The sequence below is a fragment of the Malania oleifera genome, chromosome 11 (genome assembly GCF_029873635.1).
Source record: "Malania oleifera isolate guangnan ecotype guangnan chromosome 11, ASM2987363v1, whole genome shotgun sequence".
Classification (NCBI taxonomy): Eukaryota; Viridiplantae; Streptophyta; class Magnoliopsida; order Santalales; family Ximeniaceae; genus Malania; species Malania oleifera.
In genome coordinates this window covers 9219868-9240846 of record NC_080427.1, presented here as the reverse complement: position 1 = coordinate 9240846, position 20979 = coordinate 9219868, and the positions used below count along the sequence as shown (strand labels likewise).

At 36.9% G+C, this 20979-nt stretch overlaps 1 protein-coding gene across 6 annotated transcripts in view; it reads right to left on the bottom strand.

Annotated features, from left to right (window-relative positions):
* The window catches only part of LOC131168682 (pentatricopeptide repeat-containing protein At5g03800), a 42647-nt gene that overhangs the window by 18047 nt on the left and 3621 nt on the right, over positions 1-20979 (bottom strand). The window contains exons 2-3 of one of the 6 annotated variants that reach the window (XR_009140383.1): positions 19506-19634; positions 8998-9115 (exon numbers count right to left, since the gene is read on the bottom strand). The exons of 4 other annotated variants lie outside the window; for them this stretch is intronic. The gene's annotated coding sequence lies outside the window, so the exon portion shown is untranslated. Of the gene's footprint in view, positions 1-8997; positions 9116-19505; positions 19681-20979 lie in introns of those variants that run through there. One more of the 6 variants, XR_009140384.1, reaches the window with a different exon arrangement.

Here is a 20979-nt window from a genome sequence, read left to right as displayed (position 1 = left end):
CATCCATCTTTTTGGATTTGGAGGAGCTTGCTTGGTTCCTTTGAGCCTGGGAAGACTTCCGGAGTTCAAGAAGAGGCCCCCAATCAACCTTGTGGTTTTGCAGAATGCGAAACAAAGAGAAAACCCTGTCACTTCTCCTAAGTTAAACAAGCATGGCAGGTTCATCTGAATCATCTCCCTCTTGGTAACCAACAGCAGAGGCTGGAAGCATCTGGTCTTCCCGGAGGGTTTCGATTTGAACGGGTGACACAAAATCTCTGGTGCTGTAATTGAACTGGGTCGACACCTGCTTCCACCCTCTTTTTGGAAGCCCAAAAGCAGGCAGCAATGCAAACCCTTGACACCCCCCCCCCCCACCCTCAGATGGGAGGTTTTGAAGACCTTAGCTTCTGTTGGCCATCCTGTTGAGTGTGAAGAATCCCCAAACTGCACCACCTACATGACACAAATGATGATGTTTCAAACCTCCCAAGAAAAAGTGCTTGGTGTTCTTCAATAGAATACTAGAATGTTTAATCAAGCAGTTGCTACTATCAATCAAATGATTCCTGCATCCACCTTGGGATTACAACCTCGAGAGACTCCCTTGAACCCTCCTGCTAATTCACCTCCGAGTGGGAACGATAACACTACTAATCCTCCTATTTCACCATCAACGCAAAGAGATCCTTCTACCTTAAACCATGAAATGGTTTCTTAGACACCATCTCTCAAGGGTACAATCCCTACTATACCCCATGCAACCATTAAAACTCTTCCACAAGTTTAGCTTGGAAGATCCACTTAACATGCCCCACCAAACCTCACTCCTCCTCCAACACCCATCATGTCCAACTGTGTCCCTTACATCACTAAAGAGGATCTAGAGACTCCAGAATAATCAGCAAAAGTATCTTGTTGCAAGGATGAACTTTAGTCTTCCTTATGCAGGTCAAATTATCTCCAAGCCCTATCCAAGGACTGCACCAGTCCTAAATTCAAACTCTTCAACGGCAAATTTGGTAATGCTAAGGAGCATCTAATGAAGTTTGTGAAGACAACCAACATTTATGGATTGGAGAATGATCTTACGTTAAAGGAATCATCCAAATCCTTGACTGAAAAGGCATGCACGTGGTATGTTTACTCAACCCAAGGTCAATAGAAACCTGGGCTCACACGTGTCATCTTTTTGTGAAAAATTCTTTTCTACTCAAGAAAAGGTACTTTGGAGGATCTTGAGATGGAGCATCAGAAGTCTAAAGAAGATTTTAGGGGACTATGTGGATCATTTTTGGGAGTATGTGTTACACAACCAAGACAATATTAAGGAGCGAGAGCTTGTGAAAGTTTGCATCCAAGGGATGTTCATCAAATATCACGTGAACCTAGCGAACTTGGCACATTCATCCTTTGCTACCCTAGTGGAAGCTACTCCAAGAACCAATAACCATTCAAGGGCAAAGGAATGACAATGCCTATTTTAGGAAGAGAGATCTCAATGTGAATGTCATCCAAAATAGGGAAGAAAATTGAATTAGAAATCCCACAAGTATAGACATACTGGGAGATAGTCATATTCAAGTATGTTTAGGGTTTAAAGAAACCAATAAAGCTTGTCCGAAGGATGATTTCTTAAATCCTAATTCGATACCTTGGTAGATGCAATAGCAAGGCACAAGATATTCTCCTTTATGGATGATTTTCATGGATATAATCAACCTAAGATGGCTCCAAATAAAATTGCATCCAAGTTGCCCCGACTAAAATGACTATTCTAAACAAAGTATGAGATTACCTCAATTCTACCAAAATTTCCGTGGGTGAGCAAGAATGCCTAGTTTATTATTTAAGTAGATACATACATGGGAGTGAAGTTGATAACTCAGCAATTGAAATGCATTGCTTGTCACTTGTGTTCATGTCTTAGAAGCTTTGGCGCCATCTTCTAATTCGGAGGCTATTCCTGGTGATGAAATCTAATCCAATAAAGTATCTCCTTTCTAAGCCAATTCTTTCCAAAATGATAGCCAAATGGTTTATATTACCTAAACAGTATGGTATCACCATTGCTCCCCTAAAAGCTATCAAATCTCAACCCCTTACAAACGTTTTGGCACAAATTTCATCTCTAAATGATGGGGTCATATCATATACCATCCTTAGCGTATTCCAAGAAGAATCCCTACTCATTGCAACTAACCCTATGTTTGGGAGAGGTCTTGGATTTGGATTTGTGTAGATATGAGAAAAAAAATATAATACAAAATTATATTAAACTTTGTCCATATCCACTCAAATCCAAACCAAAGGACCAAAATCCATACTCCCAAACGTAGCATAAGAGCCAAGAGCGGGATATGTACTTTGATAGTTCTTTGATGACTTTAACAGGATGCATTGGTATAATGCTTACGTCACAAGGTTCAGAGGATGACACCTCGTAGTTGGGTCGAGAGCCTCTCTCCCTAAATCCAGGTCAAGAAACCATCTCCTTAGAGTTGGGTGGAGATTTTATCTCCTCAACTCTAGGTTGAGAAATATCCTCCCTAAGAATGATACAAGGATCCTTCTCAACAAATCTTAATCACATGAAAAACACTCCAAACATAGGTCAAGAGGATCTCCCCACAGCTAGGTCAAGACCCCATCTCCCTAGCATTGGGTAGAAAGGTGCAAACTCTATCAGAATGTCACATGATTACCCTAATATCGACAAGATATACATGATGTTCATAACTAGGTCAAGACCTAATATCCCACACATTGGGTGGAAGTTGTATCTCCCTAGTGCCTGGTCGAAATTAGATTTCCCTAGTCTACGTATGTTTGTATGAAGTTCAATATATCCTTAGGAGTGGTACAAAGATTTTCCTCCTTGAAAAATCTCAATTATGTGATGAACAATCCAAATGTAGGTCGAGAGAATACCTCCTTGGAGCTAGGCCGAGATCTTATCTCCCTGGCATCAGGACGAAGGTTGCTCTCCCTACCCTAAAGTCACAAAAACTATTCCCTTATCGAATAGACATATTTTTCATAACTAGGTTCGATCTCCTTAATCTACACAAGTTTGCTCAAGGATCAATAGCGGTACAAGCTTAATTCAAGTAAGGATCAGTTGTGTTGGCCTAACAAGGCTTAGAATCTTAATTTTGATGATAACAAATCAAGGATAATTAACATGTTTGGTTAAGTCAAGTTTCAGGGCTCAAATGCTTTCATAAAAATCAACATCAAGTGTTTGAAGAGATTAAATGACGATTGTGCTTAAAGACATGAGTATTGATGAAGCTAAAGAAAGAGCACAAGAAAGACACAAAGAATGGAAGCAAAAGCATGAAGACTTAGCACTTAGAAAGTTCTAGTCTTTAAGAAGTCTCACGTAAGTACTTCACGATTTCAATATAGATGTTTGAAGCTCTTAGGAACTTAAGTGACTTAGAGACCTTATTTCAAAATCATGGAAAATGTTTTAAAGTCTTACTTATGTTTTTCCAAGATCCACGTAAAGTTTTGAAATTAAAATTTGAAAAATCACTTAAGCTGAAAGCAGGACAAGCAATTGATGAAACATCATCAGGCAACTGACATTTTTATGTGCTTTTTAAGAAAGCAAACAGAACCAAGACAGGTGACTAACCACTAAGGCTCAGGCGACTGACCTCGGGCATAGTCGACTGAAGTTCGTGTTTTAACTTTTAAACAGCGTTTGAAAAGTTTCCAAATTTGATTTCTTGGACTCCAAACTTAGAGATTACTTAGGAAACACTGCAAGTAACTTGGGGAAAACGTAAAGTAACTTTATTACTCTATAAATACTTGTTATTTTCACAAATTACAAACAAGCAATCAAGCAAATACGTATTACAAGTTCAAAGCTTTCTTGCTGAAATTTTCTCTGAAGTATTGCTGTGTTTTTGCTGATACTACTCAAGGTATTCTGATTGTTTCTGCTGAAATTTTTAAATCAAATCAAAAACCCGGTGATATTCTATTGAGCTTCACTTTTTAATATTGATTATTGCTTAAGTATATTGATTTTCACTTGTACAAATCTGCTCTAATTGAGAGTTTTACTTGTACGAATAGAAATTGTTTCTTGTTTCTTGTTTTTGACGATTCAGCGATATAGGATCGTTGCCTAGCAAGAAGGGGTATTCTTGTTAGAGAGGAATCTCCACCTCATACAGAGAGAGGTTGTAACTTTGCCTGGTAAAAAAGTTGGAAAGGAAAATCCTCACAGCATGTTGCTTGGGGCAAGGACGTAGGCTTCTAGCCGAACCTTGTAAAAAATCTGGTCTTCAGCTCTTCTTCCCTAATCTCTTTACTTTATTGCAAGTGTATAATCTGAGTGTATGTTTGTTCAGAACTTGCTGCATATTTGCTGAAATACTGATTTTGTTTCAAACTTGAAATCAAGGATCATATTGTTATCATTGATTGATTTAACAAGTTCAAAGATTGAATACTGATTTTTATATCTCAGCTGAAGTTAATCTTGCTTAATTAATTAAAGGAAAGTTTCAGGCTTTATAAAATTAATCTTCTGAAATTATTTTAACATTGTAATTATTCATTGTTGAAGAAAATTCTGATTTTGAATATTGAAGTTCTGAAATTTTAATATAGCTGGTCTTTAATATCATTTATTCATAAAGGATTAAACTTGTATTGATCAAAGGATTGTTGGCTGTACTTTTGAGGTTGCTAATCAATATTATTGTGTTTGTGTGATTGCTGAAAATCAATTTGCTGGGTTAGTACTTAAACTAAGGAATTTGTGGAACAAATTTATAAAGAAATTTTAAAAACCCAATTCACCCCTCCTCTTGGAAGTATACCTAAATTCTCAATTGGTATCAGAGCCATGTTGGAGTAAATCTTAAACTAGAAGCTACACAAAGATCCCTATGGCACACCTAGGTGTATCTGCTTTTTCCAAGGGCCAATCCTCATCTAGACCACCTATCTTTTGCGGTGTTAACTACACCTTCTGGAAACAGCGAATGAGAATCTATTTGCAAACCATGGATTGGAAAGCTTGGAAAGTAGTCACACATGGTTACCTCATCCCCACTAAAAACGTTGACAACAAAGAAATACCTAAGGATGAAAAAGATGACTGACAATGATCTAAAGAAGCTGCAAATAAATTCTAGTGCAATGAATGCCCTATATTGTGCTCTTGATGTAAATGAATTCAATAGGATCAAGGGATGTAAATCAGCTAAATAAATCGAGGATAAGCTTGAAGTAACTTATGAAGGAACGGTTGATGTAAGGGATAGTAGAATTGACATGCTCACCAACGAATATGAAGCATTTAGGATGAACCCTAAAGAAACCATCACTAGTATGTATACTAGGTTTACCCATATAATAAACTCTCTTAATGCATTAAGTAAAAACTACTCTACTTATGAGATGATACGAAAAATTCTTAGAGGACTTCCACCGATTTGGAAACCTAAGGCCACTGTATTAACAGAAGGAAGAAATTTGAAAAATACCTCCCTAAATGAATTAATAGGATCGCTCCTCACATATGAGATGGCAATAAATGAAAGAAATTCTGAAGGTAGTAAACACAAGAAATTAGTAGCTCTTAAAGCTGCAAAAGAAAGTTCTAGTGAAGAAGAAGACAACAAACTCGATGATGATGATGTAGCCTTAATTACTAGAAGACTTGGAAAATTCTTCAAAAAGAACAAGAAATTTACTCAAAAATTCAGAGGCTCAAAATATGATAAAGGAGAAACTAGTAAAAAGGAAACAAAGAATGAACCTCCTACATGCTATAATTGCAAGAAAATTGGGCACATAAAACCTGATTGTCCACAGCTTAAGAAAGACGCCAAGAAGAAGAAAAAGAAGGCGATGAAAGCTACCAGGTGGGATGACTCAAGCTCAAGTGAATCAGAAAATGAATCAAGCGATCAAGATGTGGCAAACCTTTGCTTCGTGGCAAAAGATGACGAGGTAAATTCCTACAGTAGCTCACAACAAGACGAATCTAGTGATGAATCATGTAGTGACACATTTGACAGCAAGCCCTTATATAGAGAAATGCAAGATGAATTATTTTCTTTACGTAATAGGTTCATAAGAGTAACCAAAAGAAACATAGCATTAAAAGAAAAGAATGAACAGCTAATGAACAAACTAGAGACATCAACATCAGCTGAAAAAGAAAAGGATTTACTCATTGATGAACTCATGGATAAAATCAACAAGATGTCTCAAGATCTAGTAAAGCAACAAGTAAATGGAAAAAAATACAGAAGACTCAGAAATGTGTGATCTTAAGAATAAAATTGAAGATCAAGACAAAATCATCTACAATTTCACTAGAGGAAAGGAAAACTTTGATAAACTAGTTGGATCACAAAGAATGTCCTTGGATAAAGAAGGAATTAAATTCAATGGAGTTGAAAACAAGAAGAAAAAGAATCTCTACATGGGATACTTTGTAAAAGCCTCAAAACACTTTGCAAGTACATCCTCCACAAATGCCTATGAACACACTACGTGTTTCTTATGCAAGAAAAAGGGACACATAAAGTTTGAATGTCCTTACAAGAGAAAAAATGTTAAAGTCAAGAAAGAATAGAGAGTCAAAACTGAAACTAAAACTGAATCAAAAAGACCTAAGAAGGTTTGGATACCAAAAGAACACCTTGAAACTCTTCTTGTAGGTGTGTTTTAGGACCACTCCATCAAAAGACAAATGGTACTGGAATAGTGGATGTTCAAGACATATGACCGGAGACAAGTCCAAATTTACCACATTAATGCAAAAAGATGGTGGACATGTCACCTTCGGAGACAATGCGAAAGGTAGAATAATCGGTATTGGAAAAGTAGGTAAAGAACCCTCCTTAACTATTGATGATGTACTATTAGTAGATGGGTTGAAACATAATCTACTTAACATTAGTCAACTAAGTGATAAAGGCTTTGATGTAATATTTAAACAAGACAAGTGCGTAGTTGAAAACAAAGAAAAGCATGATATCTTGTTCATTGCAAATAGGGTTGATAATGTGTATTGCATAAATTTTGAAAACTTGATATCTCAAGAAGTCACATGCTTAACAGCTATGAATGAAGCCAGCTGGCTGTGGCATAGAAGACTAGGCCATGCTTGTACAGATCTATTGTCTAAACTAGCTAAAAAGAACTTAGTCAAAGGTCAACCCAGCACTAAGTTCGTTAAAGACAAAATTTGTGATGTTTGCCAACTTGGAAAGCAAACTAAATGTTAGCTTTACCGTGATCCCAAGAGGGGGGGTGAATTGGTATTTTTAAAATTTAACCCCTAGGTATTCCTTCTAACAGCAGTATGTTCACAACCCTATGGTCAATCTAGTGCAAGTAATATAAATGTATCAGAAATTAAATGAAGCAATTTAATAAATCACACAAGCACCAGAAAGCAATAAAGATAGGGTGACACGCAGAGATGTTATCGAGGTTCGGCCAATTGCCTACGTCCCTGCCTTGGCTAACTAGCACAACGATTACCACTATAGTTACTCACTTAACCGGGTGGAGTGGCACCTATACAGACCAGGTCAATTCAAGGGCTGACCTCAACCGTTACATACAATCCTTACCGGGCCGGATTACCGCCCCCTCAGGCCACGCTTGGAAACACTCTGATATTACAAGCAAATGGTACAATGAAATAGTGCTTTCACGTAAAGCAAATTTGTACCCAAGTAATGCGCTCAATCACAAACACATCAATAGCATGAATATAGTGTAAGCTCAGTGATGTATGTTTTGCTCAATCAATACTCAATACAAAATGATCAGTATGATGCTTAAGAGTATTTCAACACAAGCAACAACTTGGAATTCTAAATAGGATATCTCAATAGCACATCAATATTCCAAGTAAGCTAAGCACATAATCAAACTAGCTTCAAATAGATTTTCCTCAATGAAAGATGCACAATACTAGTTTGAAGAAATACTTGTTTGTTTGAAAAATCTTTGCACACCGAAAATCCAGCTATTGGACACTTGCAATGAAATGCAAATATCCTAAGCTTCCTTGGTTTAATCCCACGCTAGATTTACGATGAAGAAATCTGTGAGTTAAACCTAGGCTAAAACTCCCCAAGAGAAATATATATAACAACCATACAAATGGGAGATTTTAGCACAGTATAACAATCACAATAACACACGAAGAACTCTCACAATCTCAGATTTTATCAAAGGAGGCAAGTTTGAGAGTTTTTGGACAAAGAAAGGATTTTCAAGATAGAGAGAGTTTTTTGCTAATAACTTTTCTTAATCACCCCTTAATTGAGCAAATGGACTCACATTTATAGCCAGGTAAAAAAATTATTACCGTTCGGGACATAATGGGCATTATTAAAAAGTCTCAAAAGATTAAAATTCAATTAGCCCGAAATAACCCTATTTTACCGCAGTTAATTTATTTTAACTGGCTGGAGTTCGGGTGGCTGAACCGAGGTTCGGTCGCTCGAACAGACACAGTAATAAAAGTGTTCAAAGCTAATTCGGTCACTCTTGTCTTGGCTCAGCAGCCCGAACAAAAGTTAGAAACATTTGTTTGTAGGTTCGGGTGCCTGATCCTGAGTTCGGTTAAACACAAGAGTTCGGTTAACCGAACTCTTGTGTTCAGTCGCCCGGGGCTGATTTGAACTGTAATCCTCGGTTGCCCGAGTTGGTGAATAGTCCCTTTCAAAGGGTTTAGGCGCCCGGAGAAGATACATGCATTTATGGTTCGGTCGCCCGAGGGCTGGTCAACTATTTGACTTTGTCCAAGTTCGGGCACCCGAGGAGTTTTATACTCCAAAGGTTCGGTCGCCCGACCCCTCTTAGCTTGCTTAGATATTGTCAATTTCAGCACAATTATTTCACACTCATATTTTATGCAATGTGTGTGTGAGTGTTGGAGCCTAGAGTCTTACTATGGTCAAGTTGAGCTCACACTATATCTTGTGTGCATAATGTGCAGGTGATAGGCATACAAACCATATCCTAGATTACTATTACAGACCTTATTACATAAATGACTAATATATTACAATGTAAATTACAAAGCTTCACGGTCTTCTTGTTTCTTCAAGTGCCATCAAGGAAGTTTGATTTGAACCTGTACAAACACTTGACAAACATCAAATATCAATATTTGTCATTATCAAAACCAGGTGCGACCTATAAGGTCAACACTAAAACAAGTTTTAAAAAGAAGAAGCACATTTCCACTAGTAGGCCCTCAGAACTTATTCACTTAGATTTATTTGGCCCTACTAGAACACAAAGTCTAGGAGGAAAGCAATATGCTTTCATCATTATTGATGACTACTCCAGGTTTACCTGGGTACTCTTCTTAGCCTCCAAAGACGAAGTATGTAAGATGCTAATCAATTTGTGCAAAAAGCTTCAAAACGAAAAAGGATATGGAGTTCAAAATATAAGAAGTGATCATGGAAGAGAATTCAAAAATAAAGACATTGAAAAATTCTGTGATGAAAATGGAATAGCTCACAAATTTTCGGCACCTCGTACTCCTCAACAAAATGGAGTTGTTGAAAGGAAGAATAGGTCACTTCAAGAAACTGCGAGGACTATGTTAAATAAGCATAATTTACTTAAGTATTTTGGGCTGAAGCGGTAGATACCGCATGTTATGTAATAAATAGAGTCTCTCTTAGATCAAGCCTAGACAAGACCACCTATGAACTATGGAAAGGAAGAAGACCAAACATATCTTATTTCGATGTTTTTGGATGTAAGTGTTTCGTATTGAAAGATAAAGAAGACTTGGGAAAATTTAATGCGAAATCAGACGAAAGAATCTTCTTAGGATATGCGTTGAATAGTAAAGCTTTTAGAATCTATAACAAAAGGACCCTCACAATCATAGAATCAATACATGTAGCTTCTGATGAGGTAAATCCCTTCTCTAAACCATCTGACATTGAGGAAGCTAAAATAAAGCAAAATCTAGAAGATTTAGAAATTGAAGAAGTAAAAGATGAGAATAAGGAATCGAGCTCAAATGATAGACATCTAGATCAATCTGAACTACCTAAAGAATGGAAATTTGTAAGAAATCACCTGAAGGATATCCACTAGATCATCTTTGAAGAATATGTGTAGTTATTATGCATTCCTATCTCAGGAGGAACCCAAGAACATAGAAGAAGCATTAAGTGATGACTCTTGGATAGTAGTCATGCAAAAAAAATTAAATCAATTTGAAAGAAATAAAGTTTGGAAGCTAGTTCCTAGACCCACTGATCATTCAGTAATTGGAACCAAATGGGTGTTTAGGAATAAGAAGGATGAAAACGGCATTGTAGTGCGTAACAAGGCTAGACTCGTAGCACAAGGATATAATCAAGAAGAAGGAATAGACTACGATGAGACCTTTGCTCCCATAGCTAGAATGGAAGCCATAAGAATTCTATTAGCCTATGCATCTCACAAAGATTTTAAGCTTTATCAAATGGATGTGAAGAGTGCATTCTTAAATGGATTTATAAATGAAAAAGTATATGTAGCACAACCTCCAGGATTTGAGGATTTCCATTACCCTGATCATGTGTTTAGATTAACAAAGGCATTATACAGACTAAAACAAGCTCCTAGAGCCTGGTATGAGCGTTTAAGTGGATTTCTGTTGGAAAATGGTTTTTCTAGAGGAAAAATGGACAGCACACTATTTATTCAAGCTAAAAATGAAGATATGTTAATTATACAAATATATGTGGATGATATCATTTTTTGTGCTACAAATGAAGAACTATGCAAAGACTTTGCAAAATGTATACAGGACGAATTTGAGATGAGTATGATGGGTGAGTTGACCTACTTCCTTGGACTTCAAATTAAGCAAGCTAAAACTGGGACTTTCATAAATCAGTCAAAATACATAAAAGATTTGCTCAAGAAATTCAATATGGAAGATGGCAAACCTTTAGGGACCCCTATGAGTACATCTATAAATCTTGATAAAGATGAAAAAGGAAAATCGGTAGATATGAAATACTACCGAGGCATGATAGGAAGCCTACTTTATTTGATAGCAAGTAAACCGGACATTATGTTCAGTGTATGTATATGTGCCCGGTTTCAAACAGCCCCTAAGGAATCTCACCAAATAGTCGTCAAGAGAATCTTAAGATATTTGATAGGTACTATTGACTTAGGTCTATGGTATCCTAAAGATACAGGCTTTGAGTTGATAAGCTATTCGGATGCGGATTATGCTGGATGCAAAATTGATCGGAAGAGCACTAGTCGAACTTCCCACTTTCTAAGAAGATCTCTTGTGTCTTGGTTCTCCAAGAAGCAAAATTCCGTAGCACTATCTACTGCGGAAGCAGAGTACCCGGCAGCAGGTAGCTGTTGTGCACAAACTCTATATATGAAGCAACAGTTAAAGGATTTCAATTTGCATTATTCAGCTGTACCTATAAAATGTGATAATACAAGCACCATCAATATCTCCAAAAATCTCATATCTCATTCAAGAACCAAGCATATAGATATTAGGCATTTTTTGTTGAGAGATCATGCGCAAAAAGAGGGTATAACTCTTGAGTTTGTGAATACAAGTGATCAATGGGCTGATATCTTTACAAAACCTCTTCCAAAGGAAAGATTTATCTCTATAAGACGTGAACTAGGTTTATTGCATAGTAGAGAAGTAGTCTAGAGAAGAGAAATTGGATGAGTGTTAAGTTAACAAGTGAGGTCAGACAACTAACTCTCTGAGGCACAACCGACTGACTGGCTACTGTTTGAGAAAATTCAAAAATATACACTTATCATGAGACTGACTCCTCAAGATTAGTCAACTGACTGACGGCGGTTTAAATACCAACAGTGCGAAACCCTAATTTTTCAAATCATTAGTCTACTGACCCTGCTTCTCCTCTCCTCTAAACCTTTCCCTCCTTCATCTACCAGTCTTCCCTCACAAAAAAACCTCTGATAAAACCTCGAAGCTCATCATCCCACCTCATTTTCACTCGATTTCAAAGGATTTCACCGTTCGTTTTTCTCAAAATCAATCATGCCACGAATGAAAACCACTAGAATCAAAGGATCTTCTTCTAGGAATGATGACAGCAATGACATAGAGAAATGGCTTGTATCTCTTCACGCAAAGAAGCTATACCGAGATCAACTGAACCAATTTTTGGTAAGGTCTTAGACACTTCATTCTTAGAAAATGACTTTCCCGCCATTTTACCCATGTTTAGAACTTTAGGATGGAAAAAGTTCATCACATATCAAGCAAAAGGACTATATCCGAACTTGGTGAAACTCTTTTATGCCAACATGGTAAAAGGGGACACTGTAACCTCCACTAAAGTTATGGGGAAATCGATTGCTCTTACTCCACAAACCTTGGAAACCATTTTAAATATCACGCCAGGAGAGTTTGAATGTCCTTCACTTGGCCAATCTTGGATTATGGCTCAAGATTTCTCCCCTGAGGAATTTCTTCCATTGGTTATGTCTGATGAACCAGTTTACTTTGGTCATCCTCCACTTTATAATCAACTAAATTTGCAAGCTCAAATCCTACAAAATCTTATCGCGTACAACATTTTACCTCAAGTAGGATCCCACGACCACGTGTCTTACTTGGATTGTTTTGTACTGTGGTGCTTGCTTAAAGATAAAAAACCTTGATTTGCCAAGCTTAATTCTTAAGTGGATGATTTCTAGAGAAGAAGCTCGTCGCATGATTCTTCCATATGGTGGCATTATGAATCTTATATTTGCACACCTTAGCGTAGCCACCCCTTCCACCTTGTTCATCAAGAGAACCCACTATGCCCTTTTCTCTTCTACCACACTTAAACAAATGGGTTATGAGAAACATGATCAAGGATGGTTTCCTAAATATGGTCGGCGATGAAGACAAGCTCAGGAACCACAACCACCTGTTTTGAGCAACCAGCTCAGCCACTTTCTTCTACGACAGATGATACCCCTGCCTAGTTCATTGCTTATCAGCAGCAAATCACTGATCTTCATGATGAAGTTCGTTCAGGCTTTAGCTCACTACAAGTGCAGTACACTTCTCTTGATCAATGGCTTGAAAGGATTGAACAATATATGGCCGGATCATCTTCTTCAAGTGGTAAGGCTCCTATGGAAACTACCTCTGAAGAGAATGAAGACGATGATAGTGAAGAGGATGAAGATGGAACTGCAGCTGACAATGCAGATGATGCTTAGATGCTTTCCTAGCTTAAACTCACTTTGATTGTAATATGTGCACCTGATACAATTTTTTTTTTGCTCTTTTGATTATTCTCATGCTATTTTGGGATTTATTGTCTATCTTTTTATGCATGATGAATGGAAATTTTCTGTTTTGTGCTTATGATGGATTAATGCAATAGACTTTGTCTATTTTTTTTATGCCCTTCTCTTTTTGATTGATGTCAAAAGGGGGAGAAGTTTGAGTGCAAAATTGAGTATGCAGTTGAGTATGAGATTTTTGCAAAATAAATGTAAAATAAGTTTGAGTGCAAAACTAAGCATGAATCTTGAATATGAAATATGACATTGATCTTGAATATAAAATATGACATTAATCTTGAAATATAAGCTTCAATTGAACTTGATGAAATGATCTTGAATACAAAATATGACATTGATCTTAAAATATGAGCTTGAATTGAAATTGATGAAATGAAACTGAGTTTGATGAAATCTGATGATAGTTACAATGCAATCATAATATGATATGAATAATGATCTACTTTATAAATCTTGTTGAGATTATGCTTATTGTAAGGAGGAGCCTTGGTAAGGCTACCTCACTTTTGCTCCTTCTTTGTCATCATCAAAAAGGGAGAGATTATTGGCCTAACAAGGCTTAGAATCTTAATTTTGATGATAACAAATCAAGGATACTTAACATGTTTCAGGGCTCAAATGCTTTCATAAAGATCAACATCAAGTGTTTGAAGAGATTGAATGACGATTGTGCTTAAAGACATGAGTATTGATGAAGCTAAAGAAAGAGCTCAAGAAAGACACAAAGAATGCAAGCAAAACTATGAAGACTCGGTGCTCAGAAAGTTATAGTCTCTAAGAAGTCCCATGTAAGTACTTCACGATTTCAATATAAATGTTTGAAGCTCTTAGGAACTTTAAGTGACTTAGAGAGCTTATTTCAAAATCATGGAAAATGTTTTAAAGTCTTACTTATGTTTTTCCAAGATCCACGTAAAGTTTTGAAATCAAAATTTGAAAAATCACTTAAGCTGAAAGTAGGACAGGCGATTGATGAAACATCATCAGGCGACTGACATTTTTATGTGCTTTTTAAAAAAGCAAACAGAACCAAGACAGGCGACTGACCACTAAGGCTCAGGCGACTGACCCAACACTATGTTTTTTAAAATACGCTGAACTTTAAAGGCTCAGGCGACTGACCTCGGGCATAGTCGACTGAAGTTTGTTTCTTGGACTCCAAACTTAGAGATTACTTGGGAAACACTGCAAGTAACTTGGGGAAAACATAAAGTAACTTTATTACTCTATAAATACTTGTTATTTTCACAAATTACAAACAAGCAATCAAGCAAATACGTATTACAAGTTCAAAGCTTTCTTGCTGAAATTTTCTCTAAAGTATTGCTGTGTTTTTGCTGATACTATTCAAGGTATTCTGATCGTTTCTACTGAAATTTTTAAATCAAATCAAAAACCCGGTGATATTCTATTGAGCTTCACTTTTTTAAATTGATTATTGCTGAAGTACATTGATTTTCACTTGTACAAATCTGCTCTAATTGATAGTTTTACTTGTATGAACAGAAATTGTTTCTTGTTTTTTCTTTTTGACGATTCAGGGATATTGGATAGTTGCCTAGCAAGAAGGGGTATTCTTGTTAGAGAGGAATCTCCACCTCATACAGAGAGAGGTTGTAACTTTGCCTGGTAAAAAAGTTGGAAAGGAAAATCCTCACAGTGTGTTGCTTGGGGCAAGGACGTAAGCTTCTAGCCGAACCTTGTAAAAAATCTGGTCTTCAGCTCTTCTTCCCTAATCTCTTTACTTTATTGCAAGTATATAATCTGCGTGTATGTTTATTGAGAATTTGCTGCATATATGCTGAAATACTGATTTTGTTTCAAACTTGAAATCAAGGATCATATTGGTTGTCATTGATTGCTTTAACAAGTTCAAAGATTGAATACTGATTTTTATATCTCAGCTGAAGTTAATCTTGCTTAATTAATTAAAGGAAAGTTTCAGGCTTTATAAAATTAATCTTCTGAAATTATTTAACATTGTTATTATTCATTGTTGAAGAAAATTTTGATTGAATATTGAAGTTCTGAAATTTTAATATAGCTGGTCTTTAATATCATTTATTCATAAAGGATTAAACTTGTATCAAAGGATTGTTGGCTGTACTTTTGAGGTTGCTAATCAATATTATTGTGTTTGTGTGATTGCTGAAAATCAATTTGCTGGGTTAATACTTGAACTAAGGAATTTGTGAAACAAAGTTATAAAGAAATTTTAAAAACCCAATTTAACCCCCCCCCCCTCTTGGGAGTGTACCTAAATTCTCAAGTTGTGTCTAGTTTAAAACCAAAACATCTTTAGATTTCTATCATCTAAACCACAACATCAAACTAAAGCATAGAACTCCAAGGAGTGTGTGACATGTATAATATTTGCGTAGCAACATCCAAAAGCATCAAAACGACATTTTTCTCCACTTGATATGGAGCCTGCCCAGAACTCGCCTACAAGGTTATAAAGATGCTCCAAATAATTCATGTGCTACTGTGTACTCTAAAGTTATGAAACTCTACATATGTGGGATCCTCCCAAGGCACTCAGAAATTCTCAAGATCATGTAATCCTATTACTCATGGAATTAAAGGAGGGATGACGCAATTAGGAGAATCCAAAGGGGACAAGGAGCTTCAAATAGATCATTCTAATAATATTGAGATGTCTCAGGAACATCTTCCCTTCCTTTATTCCCTCCATCATGATGGTTATCTTTGCTACCATTACTCTCGCCGATATTAAGGGAGGCTCTACCAATTTCTCTCGGAAGATCACTAGCATTAGCATCATTTATTTTACATCTATATTTATGGACTCATATTGCAATTTCCTGAATGTGAAGCCTTCCTTGCATGGAAAACTTCATACTAAGGATGTGATCTATGAGCTAGGACTTCCTTGTTAGAGTCTCTCATATGCAGAACCATTGTCATTGATTCTTCCAAATTATTGTGCAGTAACTTTCAGATGTGTCATCTCCATGAATGCCATAGATCCAACAATTCGAGATGATGAAAAAAAACGCAAATCCAAGCAATTGGAGCAAAAGGAAATACCAAGGAAGTTCTACATTCTATCATAACTTTTTTAGGTGTCTTAAATTTTGCACCAAGTCTTAAAGAGCTTCTTATGTCTATATTTATAAAAAATAAAAAATATTAAATAAAAATTATTTGGACTTCAAAAGAAAATGTTGTGCAGCTTTCCAAAAAATTGTACATATTTCAAAAACATACAAAATCTGCATCTAGCAAACAACTACAGCAGGAGAAGTGCAGTCCCCCCGCATGCAAGTCCTATGGGATGTGCATACTCCTCACCCGCACAATCCCCACAGGACTAGCACTCCACACACAATCTCAGCGAGACTCACAGTCCCTATGCACACACCCTGCAGGATTTGAAGTCCTATGGGATGTGCATACTCCTCGCCCGCACAATCCCGACAGGACTAGCACTCCCCACACACAATCTCAGCGAGACTCACAGTCCCCATGCACACACCCTGCAGGATTGGTACTACCCGCATGCATCCCACCAAACTCGTACTACCAACATGCACATTCCTCACAAGAATTGCATATTTAAAAATTCAAAAATTTTCAAAATCTAAAATTCAAAATTCAAAAAAATATTGTCATCTTATTTTTGAAAAAAAAAAGTTTGTGGATTTCAAAAAAAAAAAAAAAAAAAAAAAAAACACGTCTCTATACACACAACCCTGCAGGAGAGTCTCAAACCTCCATGTGCGAGCGCAACTCCTATAGGACTCCAAAAACTCCCCGCACACACAACTACTGCAGGACTCCTAGACTCACCACATGTGCATAACTCCCACAGGACTCCCAGACCTCCCTGCATGTGCGCAACTCCCACGAGACTCACCTCCCAAAAAAAAAAATTTAAGTAAAGTTTTTACCTTGGTTTGAAGTTGAAAGCTAGTCAATCTTCGCTATGTTACTTGCTCCTTTCTCTCAATTCTCCTGCGCTTTTAACTCTTTTCAGATGAAATTTTTAGAAGAAAAAGTATGGAACCTCTCATGTTCAGACTTGGATTGGAAAATTCAAATTTTACCTCACTTTTATTATAAAAAATAAAAAACAAACTTTTACTTTGCCTCATTTACATAGTCGCATTTAACAAAATTTGCTCCATACGAATTTTTTCAAAGCATTTAAATAAAATTTTGTAGGGGACTAAATGTAATGTGTAAAGTACCACTTTGCCCTAAATGATTGACTTGATCAATGTCAAACTTGCATAAGCATATTAATTAAATATTATGTCTACGATCTTGCAAGAGGTTAATATTGATGGTGTGTGTCGAGATTGGCCATAAAAACACGTAGCAGGATCTCTACCAATCTTGATCTTGGGATGTTCTAAAGAGTTTGGCTTGGTGGGCTAGAGTCAAGATTCGCCAAGTGGGTTCCTAACCCTTAGCCTTTTCATAAGTTGCTCAGGTGTCCACATGTCATTTGGCATCCGTATGTCATTCATGACACATGTTCCTTTCTTTTATTTCTTCTTAACCAAACCCATGTGTCATTGCAGGATTCACTCAAATAATAGATCATATTCATTAATTGAGATATGATGTGTCAATCTATTATTGGAAGATGAAACCTTGCAACATTCTCTCTCCTCTATAAATATTCCCTGATATCCTTCACAGGAGATCTTTTGGAAACTTGAACCATCGAGCTCTCCACCTTGGATTCCCACTACTTCAGGGAATCCCTTTAGCCATCAGAATACCTCCACCTGCCACAATCCATGCTTGAGTTTCTCAGGAATTGTCCAGCTCTCCTCTCTGGGGCCCTCTCCAGAACATACATTACTTGCGTACAACAAAGCTCCCCTCCCTTCTCAAGAACCCCCTCCACAAAGCCATTAAGGAAATGAGAACAGAAGAGGGAAAAAAAAATTGTAGTGAATCAAAGACTACAAATTTACCAGAAATTTACCAGACATTCAGATTATCAAACAGAAATGCAGGCTCTTGCATATTAATCATTTGGTACTCAAGTTATTTAACCTTTTGCCACTTGGTCAAAATGCAAACACCATGAGCATCCTTTGTTGCTTCATATGCAATCCCAACTACAATAAATCAGTAGCTTGTTCGATAGCAGGAAGGTTCATTGGTTGGGGATGGGCAGTTGCAACCAGATGAATCTGGCAGTCCCAATCAAATGTCTTCATAGGAAGACAAAGACATTTGGTTGGGGATGAACTAAATGGCCTCAAATAAATTTCTTCATAGAAATGTCCCTCTATAAATCTGCTTTTTAAAATGCTGTGGGTAATATATGCCCAGCTTGGATTTCTCTCCCAAAACCCCATTGAACGATTAGGGTTTTCCTTGTGTCATCCTTAAAAGCAAAGCGTACCATGAATATTTCTTAGCTGAGAAGCCTGAGATCATTGAACTCTAGGAAACCACCAAATTCGCAAAATATCTTTTAACTCCTTCACTCTTAAAAATCAAAGCATCAAACTGTCTCCATTAATCGAATTCCATGCCAAATTATTATTTAAAAAAAAAAAGGAGAAGGAGAAGGAGAAGGAAGAACTATTTTCATGTTTTTGGTGATAAAAATAAGCCAAAAATAAGAAATTATGGAGGGAAATCAAGAAACCCATTATCAACTATGAGAAAGATAAAGCAAATGCTCCTATTCCACTGGAATGAGTGCGCAGTTCCTTCTCTTCGGTCAGTGCCTTTGCATGTCTTAAGCCTAGTGCCATCTCTCCCATATATTACTTCCTTTCCTTCCCGCTCTCATCCAGCAACCCTCTTCAGCCTTCCCAGTCCACAACACACTGAAGAAGAAGGCTTGGAAAGGGATCATGTATTGAGGAGAAGTGGGATTGATTTTGTATAGATTTAAAGGATCCTTCATCTTCAGGAACTCAGATGGGAAAATGCATAAAGAAATTGAGAGAGATAGAGTACCATAGAAGCCCCACCCCGCCCGGACCCTGCCTCCAAAAGAAAAATAAGAATGTGACACATGGTAGAAGACAATGTAGTACATAGATCTGAAATGAAGTTCAGTATTGATCACTCATGGAAGTCATAGAGAAAAGCAGTTTTTTTTTCCAACGGGAGCAATTGAAGTTTCAAGTGAAACAAGCAAGTGTATTTCATTTGGCTAACACAGCTAATCATTCAAACTAAGGTTGTCCAATTACCTTTTGTCAAGGAGATCACTCACTGTTCAAACTTCAAAGCTTTTTTGTAAGAAAGCTTCTAGCTACCAGCGCTATCAACAATTCCACTCTTCAAAATCCTCAAAACTGCATATTGCAATGCCACTGCTCCTATAAGCAAACAACACGTTCATCTTGATCAATCAACAGATTTATCCTGGTGCAGAACATTCCATACAAAGAAATCAAGGGCCAAACCCAAAACTTCGATTCCAGCCATATAAATAGCGTAGTCCAGAAATCTACTTCCCAAAGTTAAACTAAATATGGTTTCCTTAAATAAATAGCTAAAAAAAGTAAAATAACTCAAAAATTAAAATTTCCTAAATTTCTTGAATAAGGAGTGCGGCTTTCAGGATGAACCTCTTTCCCAAACAGGTTTCTTATTCTTCCCTGCTACAAAGAATTCACCATCAAACATTGATTAGTGAAATAATGGTGAACAAGAACACAAGCCAGCACTCAAGTGGACCACATCATTTGCAATATGATTGAAAATTCAGCTCGTAGCATAACAAACCAATCTTGAAACTCATTGAATTGTTGCAACCATTGTAGATCAAGTACCTCACAACACATCACACACATGCAGGCACAAGTGTAGCAATGGAGCTGCAAGTTAATCCTACTAAGCACTAAAATCTATGTCTACATGTGAAGAGACAAAACCTGCCCATTAACCATAAACATGCATCATGAAGGCCTTCAAATGATATTTTATACAAGGGTTTTTCCAATCCTTCAATTTGTGGTGTCTCTCTGAACTAACTCAAATTAGTCTTTGTCACCATGACTCCTTTACTATAGACCTATTGTGGTCCACCCCTTCCCTGGACCCTGCATACGCTGGAGCTTTGTGCACCAAGCTGCCCTTGTCTGGATTGATTCTATCAGATATGGTCTGGTTAAACCAGTCGGTTCACTGATGCTACTGACCAATGGTTAAGGATATTTGGGGTTAGTTCCCCCCACCACCCACCCTCCCTATGGCTTTTTAAAAGGACCTTTAAAAAAGAAGCTGGCGAAAAGAATCTTTTTGAAATTGTTTTAAAAATGTTCCCCTTGTGAAAAAGGAGCTATTAGAAAGAAAAAACTGGCTTTTAGCGTTTGGCAAAAAAGTTGTAAGGTGCCTAAAAGTATTCAAAATGACTAAAATAGATATGTATTTTTAGGAAATATAATTAATGCATTAATAGTTTTGTAATATTTAAAAAATAAAAAATAAGGACAACAATGGAATTGAATAATTCGTTGGAGAAAAAGCTAGCTTTTAGCTTTTAAAAGTTTCAAATCTGTAACTTTTAAAAGCTCACTAAAAAAGCTAAAAATGGCTTTTAAAAGCTGGAAATGCTGTTTACCAAAACATATTGTTTAACAAAAAAGGGGGCCAAACTCACCCTAGGTCAAATTGGACATGGATTAAGTCAAAGCCCTTTTCCATTCTGCTTGCTTCCAT